At 42.4% G+C, this 22,018-nt stretch overlaps 1 protein-coding gene across 10 annotated transcripts in view; it reads right to left on the minus strand.

The window, feature by feature from the left end:
* CELF4 (CUGBP Elav-like family member 4) overlaps positions 1–22,018 on the minus strand; it is a 696,490-nt gene that overhangs the window by 311,022 nt on the left and 363,450 nt on the right. The window lies entirely within an intron of this gene.

Genomic DNA, 22,018 nt, shown 5'->3' on the forward strand with positions numbered 1-22,018 from the left:
AAGAGACAGAAGGAGATTCCCTTAAAGCTTTGGGCAGTCACACTGTAAAAATTGTGTCCCATAGGTCTATTTTCAGCCACTAGACTGTGCCTCCACACAGTACCTTAGTGGCTAAAGACAGAAGGTGATGCCCTGATCACCCAGATGGTTATTTATTGCACTCATGGGTCTTGCTTGGCTGCTGCACCTTTATTTATTTATTTATTTGACCTTTATTTATTTATTTATTTGACCTATATTTCCTGAAAAGAAGGGGGTCTTGTGGATGATGAGTTTTGAAAATGTTTCTGTAGCCCCAGACCCCTTATAAAAGTAAGAAGCCCCTGAACATTTAGTGAGTACATTAGAGCATGCCAAGAGTCCCAGGACTGGCCCTCTGGTGATGCTAAGCTATATAAAAGGCTCTATTTGTCTGTGTATCCCGACAGCAGAGGCATTACTCTTGAACGGACATGCTGCTTATTAAATCTAATTCCCTGCTGCTGCCATGAACAATCACAATGTGAAATTCTGTTCATAAACATATCGAATTCTAATATAAAACTAAGTCAGTCTTTTGCTGTCTTTTCCTCTCTTCTTCCCTAGTATCAGTAGGGAAAAGTTCTTCCACTATCCCATTTGTCTTCTAATTTCCCTCTAGAGTTTATTTCAAGATAAATTACACCCATTTTTAAAATGTGCCCACACACCTTTTATTGACAATCATTCTTCTCTATCCCTAACTTCTTCTGTTGGCCAACTTAGCATGCATTGAGTAGAAAGAGACCTCTTTTTTAGCCTAGACACTCTGATCCCAAACTCCCTCATGGCAGAGCAACAGCATAGTCATAGAATTATAGACTCATTAATGTTGGAGAAAATCTCTAGGATCACCATGTCCAAATATTAATAAAACACTGACAAGTCCACCACTAAACCATGTCCCCAAATGCTCCATCTACAAGTTTTTTGAACACTTCCAGGGATGGTGACTCTATCACTTCCCTTGGCAGCCTGTGCTTGACCATTCTTTTGGTGAAGAAATGTTTCCTAATACCCAACTTCAACCTCTGCTGGCACAACTTAGACCATCTCCTCTTGTCCTGCCACTTGGTGTGTGGAAGAAGAGATCAACCTCCACCTGGCAATGACCTCCTTCCAGGTAGTTTAGAGAGTGACAAGGTCTCTCCTGAGCCTCCTTTCCTCCAGGCTGAGCACCCCAGTTCCCTCATCATATGAAGGTAGTCCAGACAGATACAGCAAAGACAGCCTTACACCAACAAGTGTGAATCCTTACACTGATGATGGCTAAATGCATGTACAACACATCACAGAATTTATATGAGTGATGAGAACATGTGCTGAAGGTCCTGGATCAGTTTTGCAGTGTGTGCTCAGCTCAGGTGTGTGTGATTGTGGGTCTCCCTTCCTGCACAGCCCAGCTGAAAGCCTCCCCTCAGACCTCACCTCCCAGGGGTCCCAGAGATGCTCTCAGAGCTGTTCTGCTGCTGCCTGTTGGGTAGGTGGGGTGCTCTCTGCATGTGAGGCACATCATGGTCACACAGAGCCCGGGGGACTCCTCAGGATGGACATGAGCAGGGCAGCAAGCAGGTCAGAGAGACAGATGTATCCCTGAAGGCATTGTAGACATAACCCCTGCTCCCTCACTAAGAGATGAACATCTGCTTTTTCCTCTCCCTTATCCTGAGCCCACGACCTCTGGCTATTGGACCATTCCTGCTGTGCTCTTCACTCTCTGGGCTTTATCTCTTCTTCTGAAGCAAGACCCAAACATTGCCTTTGCCACTAATGGTTGCTTGGCTTGACTCTGCAGACTTTAGGCAAGGCCAGGCTCCATTGACTTCAGTGCTTTGAATGCAAAAAGACCTTGGCCACTGTCCATCCAAGAAGATTAGACCTTCTGTGCTTGTAGCTTTGTACGCCTGGCCACAAAGATAAGAACCACAGCCAGCCCTTTTGCCTATGGAGAAATGCTTTCCACAGCACTGCCATTTAACAAACAACTGAGTAAGCTGTGTAAATTAACTAGCTGCTTTCACCCACTGCCAAGACCATGAAATACAGGCTCTCTCAGTGATCTAAATGTACAGGTAGCCTCAGAGCAGGACTTTAAACACAGCCTCCCCAGAAACAGAAAGAGGCTGTCCCTAGGTTAACATTGCAAGCAGGGTTTTCCTTGGTACAGGGCTAGGTCCACCCTGAACCAGAAAGTGCTTTCTCCCCACCACTGGTCCTGCTTTCAAGCTTAGAGTGTTCACTCTTTTCCTCCTATCCTAATTTAGCTTCTTCCAAAGGTTAAAGTCACCTTCCTGCTGCTGTACAACAGAGAACAGTCCATTATCTCAGTTCTGAACCCCTGAAGGCTCAGATCTAGACCTATTCCAAGCAGGATGCTGAGGCATTTCTGAATCACAAGAGCTTCCTTCTCAAGGTGTATCCCTATCCTATGCCAGTGTTATGTTTTTGTTCTCTCAGTTCTATTAATCAACAAATATAATTTATTGTTATTTTAGACAACCAGAAACAAGTTCCATTTGAGCTAAAGAACCCCCAACAGCCATGTCACGTTATCCTCTGATTTGTCTAAACTGGTTTGAAATCACACCTTAAATTAGATGTGTGAACACTTTGTTCTGATGATAAGCTGTGCACTGCATCAGCTCCTGAGCTGGCAAATGGAAAATAAAAAAATAATTCCACAAAAATGAAAACAAACAAGGAAAGACTCAAAGAAAGAATAAGATTATTTTAATCTTGATAGTTCCCCTTTAGAGAAAATCTTCTGTGAAGGGACTTAGAGTATTAACTTTTTTTTCTGCCCTCCTCAACAGCTAGGAAAAGCATACAGGGTGTGATTTTAAGCCCATCCAGCTGCTCAAGTTAGTCCTCAATTTCTATAAGTAAATGACTAAGCACAAGCTGGAACCTTGCAAATTTTAGTACAGCTTTCAAAAAGGTGAAAACTAAAAATCCATAGATTCCCAAACACTTCTTGAATTGGAAAAAGGATGGAAGGCTTGAAAAAACCCCAAGCACAAACAATAAAACAAAACCCCACAATCATTTGAGATTTCAGACCCTCAGTGCAATTCTCTGTAGCAGTTCCAGCCTGCGTCAGGCCCTCCAGTACAAAAGGAGCTACCTCTCATTCCCATCTATGTATAACTGGTATCATCTGGTCATATGTTTTGACAATTATCTGTAACATAATTACCAGACTGATGAGTCTTGCTGATTAATTATGCCATCCTTCAAAGCTGATCTGGGTACTTAAAATAAACAAACACCGTGGTTGGGTAACAAAGGTGATTTTCCCTGTCTGTTCCAGCCAACAAAAGCTAGTAAGCTCATTCCACTGTGTAGGGATGTGGTCAGAGACTCCCAGGGATTCGTTTCTGATCTGTCATTCATGTGGAGCTGCTTCTCTTCTGGTCCCTGACCGCACCCTGACATCCCCCCTCCTGAATGATAAATATTTCCCCTCTGCTGAGAGCTAGCCAACAAGATTGGTGTCTGATACTAATGCATCACTGATGCTTTCCTCCTCTAATTATGCCTAAACATTGCCTTTCCTTTCTGCCTTGAACAACCACTTTTTTCTTTTTCTTTCTTTCTTTCTTTCTTTTTTTTTTTTTTTTTTTTTTGCATCAACATGTACCAAAGCATTAAACAAGACATTCCATTAATTTCTTCATCATCATAACTTAAGCCTGGGACATACCCTTTAAATATTCATTCAGCTATGAAAACTGGGCATTAAAATTTTAATAATGTCAAGCTCATTTGAACTGAGCTCCTGGGGGACTATTACGATACAATTAGAATAAATATGATGATTGATTTGGTGTAAAGGTTCACCTGTCCACACGTGTTAGTGGCCAGAAGCAGCGTGCCACCTCTGGCACAGCCAATAGCTCCAACTTATTTAAAGTTATTTACTCTCTTTCTCATTATCCCCACTTGCAAGCTTGACCCCCTCACTTGCTTGCATGGAATGGTCATCTTGGATAAAGCTGGATGAGGCAAAGCAGAGAGGTCTCACTGGGAGCTGCATCCAGCTGCATTCTATTCCTCCCTCCCTCCCTCCCTCCCTCCCTCCCTTCCTTCTTTCCCTTCCTTCTTTCCCTTCCTTCTCCTCCTTCCTTCCCTTCCTTCCCCCTCCTGTGCTGTGGCCCTTGACTGAAGACTGAGTGTTTGTCAGAGGCACGAGAAGTTCAGCTATAAACTTTCTGGCGGCCATGGCCATTAACCTTTTGCAGTGTGTGTTCATCAGCTCCCAGGCTCTGATGCTCCTGGGTGGATGGGTGGAAAGCCTAAGCAACACTGACATGTCTGAACCAGCTCGGAGGAGAACAAGGCTTGCTGGTTCCTGGCAGGATGTGTCTGAAATCACGGCGCAGAGATAGTCTCAAGATGTGATGCTGAGAGTAAAAAAATGCAGAGGGGGAAACCGAGCAAGAAATCACACTATTTAAGGAGCCTTCTGTTTCAAACGCAGGATGTTCTCAAATGCACAGACAGATAATTAAAAGATTTTGGTCCACTGGGTGCTGAGCATATTTGAAAATTTGGGCCAGATTGTACTTTCTCTCTCTGCAGTGTGAATTGGGTGCTACATGGTGTAAATATGAAAGGAGATAAAATGGAGCCATCACCACTGAGAACAATAATAGGGCTTTTTTTTTTTTTAATAATCTACTTTAAATAAGCTACTCATTAATTCTTTGAATAAGGATATAGCATGAACCTCTCTGCATTTAAAGGTAACCCTGATCTAGCCCTGCTTACAAGCACTGCCAAAGTCTCTTGCTTTTGGAGCTTTACCATCAGCCTCCTCACATATGGTGCTTTCCTTAAATCCTCAACTTCTGGACCTGAGCAACTTTTTAACAAAAATTTTGACTCCAAAAATAAAAGAAAATCCTTAATGCTAAAATTATAGCTCAAAGAAAACAAATATGTGAAAATAAAATTTCTCTTATTTACATTATCATATCACACATGATTGCTCAAGATAATTTGTGACTGATGCACCTTTACAGTTGGCAACGTTAATTATTAGAAGCATTATTTGATTTTTACTGTTTTAAGCTGTTTCTTTCCTTTCTGAACCTTGCTAAAAGCAGTACAGATCCTAAATCTGTCACTTTCTTTTCAAATTCAAATCAAGTCCAGTTCCTTTTCCTATTTATCATCTCTATTTCTGTATGATTTAATTTTAATAATAATATTAAATTTTAGTAATACTTTGGTGTTACTTTTACACTCTTACCCCCATACCTTCCAAAGAAAAAAAGGTATGTTTTAAAATTAACTCAGTCTGTTACACAGAGCAATATGGAGACAAGAAAGGGAGATAATGGTCACTTGGTGTTGATTTGCTCAGAAGGAAAGCAGCAATTTGGGGACCCTTCTTCCTGTGAGTACAGACTATGGAAAGATATGGCCTTTTTTCTGAAGTCTATTACCTATCATCTCCTTTCCCACTAAGTTTCCTCCATGGAAAAAGGGGTTAGACAGCAATCTTTACCTTCAGGGCCCATTGTGAGGATTAATTAGATATTATTCCTACAAAATTGTAAAGTTCTAAGATGCTATACGAGCTCTCACTGTTATTATAACGTGCCATACCTGCATAACGTCTACCACTGCAATATTACCCCTTGGTTGTTCAAGACCACAGAACTGCTGCTTCTAATTGAGTTAATGGCTTCATAGGTTGGTAATTTAATAAAACAGATTGCTTAAACCAGCAAGGTTTTGATTAAATGGGGTGTGTGCAAAGGGGAATTTATATTTGTTAGAAGCTCCATGAATCCAAGGTATCAAGGCACAGATAATACTGGTATAACAGCTCAATTTACAGGGAGGGAGGAAAGAAGGACAGAGTTGAAAGCCATGGAATCATGGAAAATCTTGAGTTGTAAGGGACCTGTAATTGTAGTGTGCCTAATACTTGTCTTTATGACTTTGGAGCGTTGTTTAAATGCTCCTTTAACCCTGACAGGCTTGGTGCTCTTTTGAGACTGTTCCAGTGACCAGACACAGACCCAACAAAGAACCCTTCCCAAGTGTTTAGGCCAAACTTCCCCTGGAGAAGCTTAATACCATGAAGGAATGAAGAGGTCAGCACCCCCATCCTCTTCCCCCCTTTGAAAAAGTTGTGGATCTCTGTCACATCGTGCTAGAGTCAGATATTCTGGGCTGGTCTCAGGGGTGTGCACAAGTGTGAGAGGGTGTGCACATGCAGAGTGACAAAGAGCTGTACCCTAGGATATCACTCTCCTTGCCTGACTTCAGGGAGCAATTCACTTGTTTCTTTCCTGCTGGCCTTGCCCCCTAGCTTAGCTCTAATGCTGGAGGAAAAATTGGAAAATCTGGGGGAGAGCCTATTTCTTTAATGGAAAGACTTGTGCTGAAATCACAGATACATCTTGAAATTGCCTTTCTGAATCAAGTGGCTGCCCGTGCCCGTGCAGGGGAATGGGCTGCCCGGAGACCTCCAGAGGGAGCTCTTGGCTGCCTAAATTTAAACAACTAAATTATGCAAACCCAATTTCCTAGATGGAGAAATTAAGGATTTACTCCGGGAAGCCTGCTTCATTAGGTACTTAAAATGTACTCAAAAGTTAGTTACTTCAGTACACAGACTGGATCGCACCTCTGACTCTAGTGATTGCCTTGTCTGCAGTGATTTTGGACTGCAGGAGAGGCTCCAGGTGCTTTCACTGCCTGCTGGAGTCAGTAGGAAAAGATTGCACTGATCTTGGAAAAGCAAGGGAAAGAATCCCTGAATCCTGACAATTTTCTGTGCTTTAAATGCCAATTCATAGCTGCTTCCGTACCACGGGTCAACACCATTGAGAGTTAAAATTTTGTTTTTGAATCATCTCTCAAGGTCTCCCAGTCAGGCAAATCTGAAACCAAAGCAATCTTTCCTTTCATCTGTCTGACCCTGAGAAAACAAAGAAAGCCAGGCCCAGCAAGCATGGCTATTTTGTATATAAAGAACAGTACCCACAAAGGTAATGAGAAGCTTTAATAGCTGTTTGTAGAGTGCTGATAGATAATCAGGAATGGGTCCAAGCTGCAAAGTTTCACCTGTTAAAAGCTGGGCAGAAACTTTCCATAATAAGGGCCAGCCACAAAATTCAGATGCTGACACAAACAAAGACCTCTTAGCAGGTTGTAAGGCAATTGTGCCAATGGTTGGAGTTATAGCTTATTCAGAAATCTGGCTCAGCTGAACAGGTACCCTCTCACATCTTTAACAGACCCAGCCAAGCTCAGCAGCTCAGATATCTGCACTTCCACAGGCCTCCATTCAGGCCCAGGAAGGTGTTGGGGTTTCATCAGGGAAGGTGGGGGTTGGTGCCTGACCTTGTGGATCCAGAGGAGCACCTAAGGCCAGCCTTGAGCCCTGAGCATGCTTTCCCGAAGGGCGACCGACACTTTGTGACTCCAGAGGACCTGATGTCAGCACTTCGGAGGGGAACAGCTGCCTCAGCAGAAAGGAAAAGTAATAGGGAATTGGGAAGTCTGACATCAAAAGTGGATGTTTTTCCTTCTCCCTCATTGTTGTGCTCTGGTTTGGTGGCAGGTTATTGGTCCTGGTAGTTGTTAGTCTCTATGGCAGGGGTTGAGCTGCTTGATGAAAATTGTCCTCTTCAGCCTTAAAATCTCTGAACTCTCCTGAAGATCCTGAAAGGTTTGTGCTCTCATGGAGCCTCAAGTAAAGCCTCAGGACAACCTGCTTTTGGCTCCAGGTATTGTGTTTGTTCCCCACAAGAACCTTATTCAGAGGATCCTCAGAGATGTTTTGATTAACATTAATTTCATGCCAGGCCAAAATGCCCCTGTGACAAGCTCCATTGAGCCAGTGCTGAACAAAGGAAATTCAAAATTCAGCTCCTTCATGTGAGATGGTGTGTGCGTGTGTATGTGTATGTGTGTGTGTGTGCTTTAACTAAATCATTTATGGTCAATAATGCCAGGTTATTATAGGTCAATAACTTTCCATTATTCACTAGCCTTGCTGTGCTCCCACTGTCAGGCAGCACAACGGCATGTTGGCTCTTGTGAAGCAAAAAGCTCCTGATGGGAGCTTTGGAAAAGCAAGCACGAACACAGCTTGAGCAGAGAAAAAGAAAACAGGGGAGGGAGAGAGTGTGAAAAGTTCTAGTTGCTCTCAGGAGTATCTTGGGGAATGCGTGTGTGACATACTGTCTCTTTCTCATACATGCATGCACACTCAGACCCCAAATTCATTATTCCTGTGCTCCCAGCTGGTCAGCTGTGAGGCAGCCCAGATCCCAAGGCTGCATGACCACAGAGCTGGTCCTGAGCAAACATTATCTCTCATTAAGGTCTACAAGCTCGGGCTTAATGCCACAGTAGCCTGCGGGTTGTCTAAGCTGTGTGTATGGACAGATAACACTCACAGCTGCCTGCTTTGTAGTGGGTACCCAGGAGAGGAAGAGTATCAGGTTGTTTGTTTTGTTTTTTTTTCAAGTCAGGGTGCAAATGTCAACAAAGAAACAAAAATGAAGAAATCAAAAATTGCAGGACAACATGAAAATTATTTTTGCCCCGTCACTGCTGCACTGGCATTAACTCTGTGCCCTGTGTCTCATGAGAAGGGTGGTCAGGAGCCTGGAACTGCAGGCATATGTAAATAATAGTCTGTCTCCGTGGAAACTGCAGGAGGCAAAAGCCAGCCCTGTGGTTTGGCAGAGGCTTCTTGGTGCTCCTGATGGGGCCCTGAGTGTGCTGCTCCCAAGCAAACATTTTGAGATGACAAGCCAGGCCATGGGACCTGTGGGATGGACTCATCCCTTGTAAAGGGCAACTGGTGGAATACGAACGTCTGTGTGGAAAGTTGAAGTGGTCAGTAAGTAAAAGCCTGTGAGAGGAGACAAGGAAGAATAATGGTGCTTTTTCACCAGAAGAGCAGGTTATCTAAGTTTTTTTTTTGCCTAGAAGCCTTTCTGGCCCTTTGCTGGGCAGTGCATTGACCCTACTTCCATCTGGCACTGAGATGGTGCCTCCTTGGTGAGACATCTCACCACTGATCACACTGCACATGGGAGAGACTCAGCCTGGGGGAAGAGTGTTGGCTTTTCCTGGTGTTCCAGGCAGTGGCCACTGCTGGACATAACATCCCCGGCAGCCTTGGCTGTTTTAACTCCCACAGCTAATCTGCACAGCTGCCATGGGCAAGGAGGAGTTAACAGGAGCTCTGAAGAGCTGGTCCATTTTGAATGTGAATAATGGGAATACTCTCCTTCAATCGGTATTCAGCACAGGGATGTACAGAGGTATAAAGTTAATCACTAGCTGGGCCACCCCTATTTCCAGAAAAAGAACTTTAATACCTTCTTTATCCAATGAAGTACCATTGTTATACCTGCATATTATGAAGGGTTTATTAAACCGGTGATAATCTATTCAAGATAAAGTGATCTGTATGGCCAACTGAGCACAGATCAGACAGAATGATGGGAGGTTATTGTTAAAATATGCAAATTCACATCCTATTGAAATGCAAACCCTCCAGATAAGATTTTTTAATAAATCTGGTCTTTTTTCACTGCATGAAGGTAACCTAATGTTTATTGACTTCAAGACCATATAATGGAACGTAATATCTATTAGTCAGATCCTTGCCTCTCTTTCGATTACTGGAGGTACATGTTCTGGCTCCCGAAGAATTTTTGTTTTATAGTTTGGTACAAAAGAAAAGAGATTAAAACCCCCGAAATTAATTAACTTCTTTTTTACACAAAGCCCCCCTTCCTCCTCAACTGCTGTCATTAGTTACTCAAGTAAAAGGACGCAGTACCCGTCAGCTGAGAAAATGTCCACTATTTTCAGCATTAGGAAAAACAACCAAAAGGAGAAATGCTATTTGGAAACACCTCTGCACAGCATAAAACATAAATTAAGACTTTTGGATGCCTTCCCTGGGTTTACTATTACCACATCAGAGAAATCTGAGTGAAGTTTCATTTCACTCCTCTGTAAAATAGGACTATGAAACAGCTTGACCTGAATTCTGTATGTGTGTTTCTGTGTTTAAGACTTGTTTAAGGCATACATTCAGTGTGTATTTATGATTTGGTGGGGGGTGGCAGGTTGCTACAGAATCAGACACAGTTTTAGACACCAAAGTGCCAGATGAAATAAAGGCTTTTATTTTAGTGAAATGCCAGTGCTGTGATAGCAAAAGTTGAGAACCCATTTCTGCTTAAAGGTCACTTCTCCTCCAACCCTGTAAAATTTACATGCTGATGTAGATTGATCTGAGATTTGGTGTGTCTGGTGAAGGTGGAAAGTTTGTTTCTGATTCCAAAATGAAGGTCAACAGAGTAAAACTATGCTGAAATAGGAGCTTCCTAGCTCCTTAGAAAAGCTCTGCCCATCTCAAAGAGACTTTTTAAGGTTGCTGTTAGGCTCTGCCAGCTTTTTGTGGTCAAATCAGGACTGTGATGGTGTCTAAAATGATCTCTTCCTCTCTACGTTTTACTCCAATTTGTTCTTAGTGGTCACAGAGTGGAAGCAGGGAGCCAGGTAGGGGCTGGGCAGGGTCACTGCAGGGGATGGGGCAGGAGCTCAGCTCTGGGCACACCCAGGACGAGCCCAATAGGTGATCAAAGATGTGAAAAACCAGGGTGTGTAAATAGCTGCCTGCACTAGGATATGTGAAACATCTCTGGCTGCTCTGACCTGCTCTGTTCTGCCCACACGGGGCTGTACAGCAGCACAGGATAGACTTTTTAAACGCAGAAAAAACCCGTTAAAACACTGGCCCTCTCTCCCACTGCAGACCTCTGGCTTGCTGAAGAATAACTCAAACTAAACCCTTCTGGACACTTTGCCCATGAGGCTGATGGGGATGTGCACAAAATGTGCTGTCTGCCTGAGTGTCTGCAGTGGGAACAGCAGTTTCCATCTCCAGTCTGCACTGCTGCCAAAACACAGACTCTCAACCCAGGCACCCTTCTCATCAGTCACTTCATTGGGTATACCACCAGTTACAAATTAGCACTTAATCAAGATAAATCCCATAGGAAGGATATGGATAATATGCAATGCATTAAGCCTGCAAATTAAGATGGTCTGATTTAGCCCTGGCTTTAAAACTCCCAAGCTTGCATTAGGACTAATGATGAATGGATGTACGTCCCTGGTTGGACAGGAGCTCTGTCAGGACAAGGCTGCCCAGCAGCGACAAAGCCAGTGCAGAACAAGTGCTCTGCTTAATGTTCATTAGGCCTTCCACACTGTCCCTGCTTGGGAATGTGCTTTCCCTTGTCGTGGATGGTTGTAATAGTGACACTTCTCCAGGATCTATTGACTTATTGGTCCTGGAGTTCATTAATAAAACCTAAGTGTGGGCAGTGGCTGCTGGCATAATTTGCACACTGATGAGAGAGGGGAAACTGAGGCATGGAGAATCATATTTGGAAAGGCTGACCTGCACTGTGCCCAGGGCATTCCATTCACTCACTCTAAACAGGACCCTGCATGTCACCTTGCTCAGGCAGTCTCAATCACGCTTGGGAGTTTGTTGTTCTTTCACTAACTAGCTGCGGGGATATAGGTGGCATTTCAGCTCTGAGAGTGTGGCCCAAGGTAGTGAAAGCTCAGTGGCCTGAATTCTCCTAACAGACTAGTGAAGCAACACAGCAAAGAAACTCCTTCCCACTCCATCTTGTGGGCTGCAGCATGGGATGCAGCAGGATTGTACCTCCAGGTATGAGCACAGCAATTCCTAATGAGTGTCCTGCTCTGGTGTGCAGCACACTTTGCAAATATAAAGTTGAAGACTGTTTCTGTCCCTCTGTGCCTGGGAACTGGTTATCCTCTCTTCCTGCCTCAGCTCCTGCAAGACCTGAAACAAGCCTGTTATCGGGCTTCACATCTACTATATATAGACCAGAAATTAATCTCTGTGTGAGATCAGGGAAGAAGAAAACCCTTTATCAGCTTGTTCACCCATCAAGGTCAGGGTCCACATGGGCTGGAGTACACCAAAGTATGAGTCCTGCAAAATGCAGGGGAGCTGCTGTTTCAAGGGAGGATGTCTGTGATGCAGGCTTCAAGAGGAATCAGTTTTGAGATCAGGAAAGCATCAGGGAGCATCAGGAAATGGCTATGGTCTGCCAAGGGTTAAAGGGCTTTGTTCTGGCTGCAGGAGTACTTTAGGGAAGCAAAATCCTTTAAAATAAGAAGCATGGCAACATCTGTGGTTTTAAATGTACTTTTCCCCAGATTTGCACTAGTGTTCAAACTTGTCACAATAGGGTATCTTTCCTGGATGTCATACTGCACTTATTACTGGGAACAACTACTTTCTACAGTGCGTCTCTACTTTATGGCTTTTTAAGATATGGATGCTGTCATCATATTCCCCAGAGATGTGTTCTGGTTCATGGAGAGGCTGTTTTATATAATCTCCCGTGAAAGATTAAAACAACAGCAGCAGGAACAACAATAATGCAACACACTACCTCCTGAGAAAAACTACGGAGTGGTGGCACAGGCAACAAAATCTCCTCACCCACTGCCAAGTAGAAGGCTTAATTCACGTGGTCTAACTTCACTTTCAACAGGAAGATTGCATCACACTCATTCCCAAGAGGACCATGCTGTCACCCTATCCTAGGAAGAGACTTCACCAAAGCTGCAGCATCAGCAGCATCACCTACAGCATCACCTGTCTGTTCTGCACTGATATCCTCCCTGGTGTCTCTCCATCCAGCAGCTTAGAGCAGGGACCAGTGAGTGGAGCTCTGCCAGCCAGTCCAGCTCCTGAAATATCCTATCTTCCCTGGCTAGAAAATGTCAAATCTCACATTGTATGCCTCTCTCTGCTCTTGGCAGAGGAAGCACCAGTCAAAACAGAACCCAGAAGTGATGCCAGGAGAGAAACTTGTGGAGAAGCCCACTATCAATTAACAAAACACTACTAGTGAGCCCAAGGGATTATCCTGGGGTACCTCACTCTGTGATCCAAGGTGTCAGCTTGCCCCATTCTAAGCTGAAAGTAAGAGAAGCTGTGTCCAGTCAGAGATGCACAGTAATTTACCAGGAATTGCCAAGGCCAGAGGTTATCTTATCAGGGTGACTTTTTCATTTCCAAACAGCCCTTTAAGCCACTTATCAATAAGTAGAAGGTTGGTGTGAAGCTTATGCAAGAGTAGAAAGGTGTCCTTTTTTATTTTTTCCTTTGCTTTTCCTTTATTTACTTCGCCTTCAAGATAAGAAGCCAACAGCTGTGGATCCAGATCCGCAGGAACAAGAGGGCTTTGTGATGAGTGAGCAGGATTAAAGTGGCTACTTGTTAATTTTGATAATGCTGAAGATAGAGCTGAAGGAACAGGATATGTCTGTGCCCTAGGGGTGTGTGCATTTGTGTTTGTGTGTCTTTCTCCAGCTCGCTGTCTGGAGAAAAAGAGGCTAAGCAGCAGAGATGTGTGTGTGCTTGCACTGGACTGTAACATGCTCCTGGTTTTACTTCAAATCCAGATTAACATCACGGATTTGAAAGTTTGACCATGAGCATGTGAGTTGAAACCTGAAGGAAAACTGTTGAATCCATGCAAACATTGAAATGCAAGACTGCTGATGAAGGATAAGGGAAATAATGTAAAAGGAAAACTAAGAACCAAAGGCTTGCAGTACAAAGGAGCAGAAACAGAGAAGTTGAAAAACTCTCATAAAAGAAGAAGTATAACAAGTGCTGTCATGGATGATTATAAGGGTTTAAACCTGTCACCCACAGCAACAAGAGCCCTGGCCTTTCTCACTTGACCTGAGGAGATAATGCTGTTAGCTGAGGTTAGAGAGGGCAGGTGATGTGTCGCTGTTCAAATACAAAGCAAAGATGTCCTTTCACTCCAGATAATTAAAACAAAACATAAGCAAACAAGGCCTGAAGTTCTGGAATTGCCTGGCAAAGACCCTGAAATCCCTTAGGAAATGCTGCTAGACCTTCTCACGTAGACAGCATCCACCCATCCTTATGAAATGTCATTATCTTGAGGATATTCCATTCCCTGGTGTCTGTTTAAAAAATACCAGTCTAGACACAACCAAACTACACCCACAACCACATCCCAAAATGTCCTGTGGTACTTTGCAGTACATTGAATTCATAAAGAATATGTCTGTGGCATTGCTGAAATGCAGCCATTTCTAGAAGGTAACACAACAAGAGCTGTGTGAGAAGGCAAATTTCCTTTTCAGAGAACAGGACTGAATTGCTTATAATATTTTCTTTACTATTTTGTGCAGTTCTGTGAACAGTCAAACTGTTGTTCTCTATAGCAATGAATATTCAAGAAAACCCCAAATTTCTAAGGCATATATTCAAATATTAAAGGAAGATGAGTGCTCCATTTTCACACAGAGATGTGTCTGCTTATCAAATCAGGAAAATTAAAAACATTCACCGTATGATTTTGCTGATCAATCACAACTCACCAAAACAGCCTGGAGAGTGAATATGCATAGATAACAATTCAAATATGCAAAAATAGAGAGAAAATGCAACTTATAGTTAAGAATAATTACAAAGGGGGAATTAACAATTAGCCAGTCATTAATATAAATTCTTCGGGATGAGGAAATAGACCAACCAGCTATGAATATATTTAGCCTAGAAATTAGGAAGAGGATTATCTCTCATCAACTATATGCAGTCCTAGCCTAGCTGGAAAAGTGAGAAGCAAGATAGAAGATAATGTTCAAGATGGACCTTGAGAAGTTCATGTAGTGGTAAGGGATCAAAGTTGCTGATCCAGGAAAGTTTTTCACTATCATGTATTTCCCCCATTTTATATTACTTTTGATTTTACACCAGTGATTTCAAAGCAAGGGTGGCTCCTGCAATACTGTTGTCAGCGCTGAGGCTTGGCTTAGAAATAGCTCAGATTTTGAATTCTTCTTCTTTTGAAAGTAAGTGTTGTTCAAGCTTTCCTACAAATATGGTTTGATAGAAACATAAGTTACATTTAATTATTATTAAGGTGAATCAGCACCAATTCACATGCCTCCAAAGGCAGGAGATTTAGGAAACCGATCAGCAAGCGTTGTTGTTGTTGATGTTTTTCTAATGATAAAAATATTGTGAGAACTGGCAGAACGGCTCAGGAGTTTCAGTTTTCAAAACCAGTTTCCAAAAACCTGAACAAAGATGTTTTGATTATCTCTTCATCTGTTCACGATACTTAGTTTTCTCATTTGAAAGTCAAATAAGCCAATGTCATTTGAAATGAGAGACACTGCCTGACGCATATGAATAGGAGTCAAGGATTTCTGCGCACAGTGGTTCAGATAACTGCCAATTTGTGTGCGTGCAGAAGTAGTCACCACCCTCCTGACAAAGCCACTGAGTTTGAATCAGGGACCTCTGGAGCTCCAGATCCACAGCTTTTCTTGAAAGGCTGGTAGATGCCAGCTGGATGCTTTAAAAGCTCACATCTCCTCAGAACTGGAAGGGACAGGGCTCATAACACACCAGTTTCTGATGCTTTTAATTTTTCATGCATATTTTGGGAAGGGACAGGGAGGAGGCTTAGGAAGAGAAAGATTCAACAAAAAACCTAAAACGAGCAATCTATTTTTTCCAGTTTCTGGCAAACCTTTAGGTTATTAATATTATCCATAAAGAATGATAACATTTGTAAGTGCAAAGCCATTATTCTTTTAGTTAAAATCTGATTTTCTTTCCTGAACTCACCCCCCTGGTATTTCACCAATACCCAAACAATTTCAACTTAAATAAAATAGCAACAATAAAACATGTATTTTATAATGTTTGTTGTGTATGAAAATCCAGGTTTCATACCCATACATGCTTAATTTCAAACAACACTTTCTCCGGTGCTGTTGCTGTTTTTACATCTCAATCCCAGTATTGCCTTTTATATCTCTGTTTCTCTACAATGAACATCTTAATCATCTTCCCCTTCCATGGGTATTCAATTAATCACAAACTGTTTCAAAAATGAAGAATAGAGAGGCAACCTCGAACCCTAAATATTTACTTTGGTGTCTGGATATCAGTTTTGAAGTGTGGGGATTACATCAAATGTTGTAACATTTAATATCTAGGGATAGGGATTTGTGGTGGAGAAATAACCTACTGATCAATACAGCACAAGAAATATAGATGGAGTGAGAGATAATTCCTAGACTAAGGATTCATAACACCTTAAAAAAATAGGAAAAAAAAGGAGGAGATGTTAAAAAGGCAAAAAAGAAATACTACTGAGCTGTATAACAGAACTGCCCCCAAGCAGAAGCCTGCTTCAAGATTTCTCTGTAGGCATGATTATTCCTGGCTGGGAGAAAAGCCCCATTAAAAAGCTTTTCTGCTCCCTCCCCTGGTTATGGGATACCATCCTGAAGAGAAATCATTGACAAGCCTGTCTTTTTCTAAAAGGGTTAGTCAAACAAATTGTCTTTCTCTCCAGAGCTCCTCTCCCTGCTTCTGCCCTTTTGTCTTTCTCTTTTCTTGTTATAGTTAGAAGTGAACATTTTGGCACGTTAATTAAAAATAGTAATAGTTGCAACAGAGGAAAGAAAAGGAGGGGTAAGGTGGGGGAAGCAGAAGGGGGATGGTATCTGCAGCCCTAATTAATAGAATTACTCTCAGTTGAAAGCCAGTCTGTTGAGGACTCTTGTCCTTGAGTAAACAACTCCCTGTGTCTGCGTATGTATGTGCATATATATAGATAAATGTACATGGAAACACAGCTATTCTGTTGCTTAGCAGCCAGTAGTGTCCTTTTGAGAAAACAAAATATATGACAAACAGTCTCAAAAACACGAAGTTCCATGAGCATATTTCTTTTCTCATAGCTATTCAGACAAGGTGGAGAGTGGCCCTGAAATTAATGTCTCATCCAACGGACAAAGGCAGAACTAAGCTAATTGGATTCCCATCTGTTCCAAACATAGTCTCAACATCACACAATAACAATAAATAATATGGTAATCATGGTTAACAATTAATCTTTTAGTTTAGATTTTTTATAGGGTGTTGGATGGATCCTAATTTCACACAAATGTAGATTGTTGTCTGAAAATATCCTCTGGACTAAAAAGCAAAAATAAAAAATCATAGCCTAACCAGTCACGATCATGTCGGATCTTTGGGTATATTTCAGGAGAGCAGAGGCTGTCTAATCTAAATGCCTCCTATAGCCAAATGCAAACTGGAATTTAACAGAATCTAATTTTGATCTAAACCCCAACCAAATGTGAACTGAACTGTCAAAGAGCTGTGTAAAGTGACACACGTGCTCCTTGTTTAAAAAAATTCTAGGCTGAGAAAGCACTGCATAAGCCTTTCCATTTCACCTGGGGAGAGGAGCAGTGCCCTGGGGCTCACCAGGGCTCACAGCACACCTCTCACTGGCTCCTTCTCCCTTCACTGTGGTTTTACCTTCACTATTCCTTGGTTAGGTATTTTAACTGCAATCTGGCAGCCCCAAATACCAACTTCCAGTTTCGTATTGGTGGTGGAATTGTGGCTTCAGCCCAGGACTTTGCAGCAATACAGCCAGTAAAGAACAATTTCTTGAGCAAATTTCTTGCAATAAAGCAGTGAGAGATTACAGAGCCAACATGCCCTGATGATGTCTGGTTGGGCATGTTACTGCCCAGACAAGAAGTCTGCTGCTGGGTCCTCTGTTGTGGGCGTTGTTGTAGGAAAACGTACACAGACAGCCCAAATTCAGCTGTGACATAAGGGGGTCTAGGTTTGCCAACAGTAATCTCCCCAGAGCCTTTGTATATCTCTGTGGCAGAGGTGGAATCAGGATTTTCCATGAACTTGTGAGCTTCTCCACGAATCTGTGTAAACTTTTAACATCTAAGCAGCTGCTGGCAGTGAGGTGCCTTACTCTGCTTTACTGCACAAAAATCACCTTTCTCTTTCTACCTGATTCCTCAGCAGCTTCATTTTCTGCTCCCTAGTTTTAATTCATACTGAAGTCCACAGAGCTATGGAAGACAATCAGGGCTAAGCCATGGGGTTTTTACTACACACTGGTGTGAGCTCTTAAACATCAGCTACATACCAAATCTGGAATAGCCACCCTTTAGTGGTGAGAGAAGTGCTCTGTACAAGGCTATAGCTGTGAACAGATGGATAGATATAAGGTGACGTGTGGAGCTGGAACAACCAGTTAGGAAAGTTTATAAAGTACTTTGGGAGTCCATCTGGATGGATGGTACTTTGTAAATGTAAGGCCATTATCAGTGCCTCCTAACAGCACCCGACCATCACTCAGCACTTTTTGGATGGACAGTTAAAGAAAACACATAAAATATATTCCTCAGCAGATATTTCACCCAGACTCTTTTACTTGTAATAGCAGAGAGATCTGGGCTTTTATTTGTACAGACCATTCCCATTTGCAGTCACAGGGAAAAATCCACAATAGCTCAACTCATGAAGCTGTTGGATTTGTTATGTTTGAAGAATGAGGCTTCACAGAACAGCCCTGGAAATAAATGAGTGGTTTGGGAATTTGCTAATGGCAGGTCTCTTGCAGCAGAAGGGGATAGGATAACTAAAGGGATAGTAATGGGAGCGGCACAGGTTATTTTTGTGGTGGGTTCTGTGTTTTTTCCTCCCCTCAGGGGAACTACACAGAATTAAATTCATGTTGGTAACAAATGAAAAAATAGATCACCATTCTGGTGACAAGGGGTGCCATGTGCGAATATTGGACACGGGCAGCAGTTATACAAAATGCTCATTTTCCTTGTGGTTTCCCTGACTGTCCTTGGGAGTGCGGCTGTGGAAGAAACTGGAAGGAAGATATTGCTCCTGCATATGACTTGGAGCCAAACAGGATGATCACAAGGATCTCATTGAGACTCCTCCACAAGGTCGTGACGATCTCATTCCTCACAGCACTTCTTTGGCTAAAGAAATCTGGGGGACAGGTGGGTGGCTGCATTCTGGAGGAAGCCTCTCTTCTTGGGTCTTAATCACCACCTAGCATGAAATCAAGCTGTTTCTTCAGAGAAATTTAGTGTTTGAGCTCTATGTTTTTTCATGAAACAAATGTGGTGTCTATGGAGAATCTTTTTTTTTTGTTTTTTCCCCCTTCTCCCGAACACCCTGAAGATTTCAGTCTGGAGATGCTGCCAGAGGAAGTGTATTTTCATTTCCTATGCTGCCATCGTACTTTGCTGTGAGATGGCTTCCCCAGACATACTAAGCCTCTCAGGATATTTTGTAGGTAAAAGTTCCCATGATGAACTGCCTTTTTCCACTAAGATTAGAGACTATTATATGTACCATATCCATGGAGTCTAATTTAGGATTATGGTGTATGGAAGAAGATATAAGCATAAGTTACACACATTGCTATTCACGGCATGGTGGTCTTTTAAAGTATAAATAAATATTTATGCATTCACTTATTATTTGTCTGTAGAATCAAAATATTCCATGGATAAATTTTAAGGACCTGATATAATTGTTTTTGTCAACTTATTTTTTTTTGATGAGGAAAGGGAGCAAAAATTAAATTGTTTACATTTTTACTACAGACCTAGTTTCTCTCTATTTGTGTTGCTACTGACGTGGTATTTAAACCCTTGTTAAGAGATAATGTTGCAATAAGCTGTTTCTATGCTCAAACTCAATTTCCAGCTGCAGTATCTTGGAGGGCTGGTAACAGAATTGGCCACTACTTATAAAACCATCTTTTGGGGCTTGGGGATCAGTGCACTCAAATCTTCATTTCATTTTCAAAACTTGGACACTCTCGTTAACTGTCAAGATGATGTCAGCTGAGATGAAGACAGTAACTTCTCAGGGAGGTCTGCCATGAGAGACCAGCATGAACTTGTCTTTTGACTTCTAAAAACCTGTCCATCTGCCTTTCATTAGCCCTGGCTTAGGGAAGGAATGGGGAAAAGCAGACCTATTCTGATAATAAGGAAGCTGCACAGGAGGTCTGGTCTTGACATTTTGGAACATTTTTGCATTTGACGACTAGGGGACTCTATGGCATGCAAGTAGATGGGAGAGCAGACAGACTCTAAGTGTTAACAAAGACATATATAGCCAAAGTAGTAAAGCATGAAGAAGGTAACACACATGATGGCCTAATTCTCACTGGTGCAGAGCCATGGTAGGAAACACCAGCATGAGAACATTTACAGAGCACCCACAGGAATAGCAGTATTTATGTGCTGAGTAAAGTCAGTGCAGTATAAAGGAGCTTGAACACCCAGAAAAGCTACTTTGATCCCACAAGCACTGCAGGAGGAAGAGTGACAGACTATATACAAGATATATACTGTATGAATGATTGCCTCCAAAGAGTATGAAGACAAAGAGAAGGAAGAGGATGTCAAGGTCAAATTATTATTTTTTTTCACTACAGCAGCCAGACAGCTCTCAAATGGTTGATTTGAACAGCTCTAATAGAACAATGTAATTAAAACCCAACAGTCAGTGCTCAGGGAACAACATTGCTGAGTCGCTACCAATGTCTTGGCAGGTGAATATGAAGGTTCACACCGTTAATGACTAGCATTTGTAATGATTGCTTTATTTCTTTTCAGCAAATGTTCCATTTCCAAAGGAACTCCAAGATAGAGAAGGAAATTGAATCAATGTGCATTTTGGGCTCCTGCAAGGCAGCAGCCTTTAGCCTGGTCCCAGGAAGATCAAGCAGAGACATCTTTCTGCATTGACAGCCAGCACTGGACACTGCTGTTTCAATAACTTTCCCACCTGTGTCTATCAGACTCATTATTTGCATTGTGAAATGGATTCTGTGCCCTCCTTGTAAAGCCACAATTACCTGTTCACTGTCAATGTCACGACCTGGTCTTGGATTCAGCATGGGCCCAGTTTCAAACCTGGGCATCCAACTTATTCAACTCAGCATGACGAGAGCGTGTGTTGGACATGCAGCGTGGGGCAAGGAGGCAGCAGATGGGGAAACTGGCACAGCAGAGACTGACGCAGCATGGCTGTGTCACAGACAGAGCTGTGTGTTTTTTTGGGCTATTTATACCTGTAGGGATGAGTGGGGAGGGAATGAGGGAGAAAGGGGAAGCAGGGGAAACAGAAATGACAGGAGGAAAGGAATGAAATCAACACATTCCATGTCAAGGTGGAAGGATTGAGAAAAGTTCCCTAAAGATTTCCCAGTTAGATTTGGGAATATTTTTAATTATTTTTCTTGTGATATTATCCTTCAAATAACACAATGGGATGCTGAGGCTGTTTGCTAATAGGAATGCAGAAGTTTAGTCACTGGAAGAAGACAACAAGGAATAGGAAGGATGGAGAGAATGTCTTATGTGGATGACACCTTTCTAGCAAAACTAACTATAATTTGTGGAAAAAAAGCCTGTTTCATAATAAGCACCTGCTAGAGACAAGTGAGATACTCAAACTAGTATGTGAATGTCTCCCAGAAAACTGAGTGCATCCTACTGTGCAGAAAACAGGTTGTGCCACACTCACCACTACTGATGCTATCTGATTAAAACATATTTGTGAGCAAAACAGGACAGGAGGTGCAATCATCTGCCTCATGATTCCACTCTGATCCCCACTGTGCACAGCTTCCCTAGGTCTAGGAGACAAACAAAGCCTTCAGTGTTCTGTCTTTCCAGGACTAAGTGCTCACTTCAAGTTACTTGAGAATGGGTTCTGACCTTGTGCTATGTAAAGATATGGTCCCCAGTAAAGCCAGTGAAAGCTGAATGTTGACAACATCACTGTTAGTTCACCTGGTCATGAAATCAAAAGCTACTTCTTGCTCACCCGAAGTGGAAAGCAAAGATTAGTAGTGCAGGATTTAACTGAGACAAGTAGGGAGGACATCTCTCTCAGGGTAAGAAGGCAATGACTATCCCACTGTGCATCTTAGAATCACAGAATCATAAAATGGTTTGGGCTGGAGGGGACATTAAAGACCACTTCATTCCAACCTCTGTGCTGTGGGCAGAGATGTCTACCACTAGA

The sequence above is a fragment of the Lichenostomus cassidix genome, chromosome Z (genome assembly GCF_008360975.1).
Source record: "Lichenostomus cassidix isolate B80296 chromosome Z, HeHo_3.0, whole genome shotgun sequence".
In the NCBI taxonomy this organism is placed as follows: Eukaryota; Metazoa; Chordata; class Aves; order Passeriformes; family Meliphagidae; genus Lichenostomus; species Lichenostomus cassidix.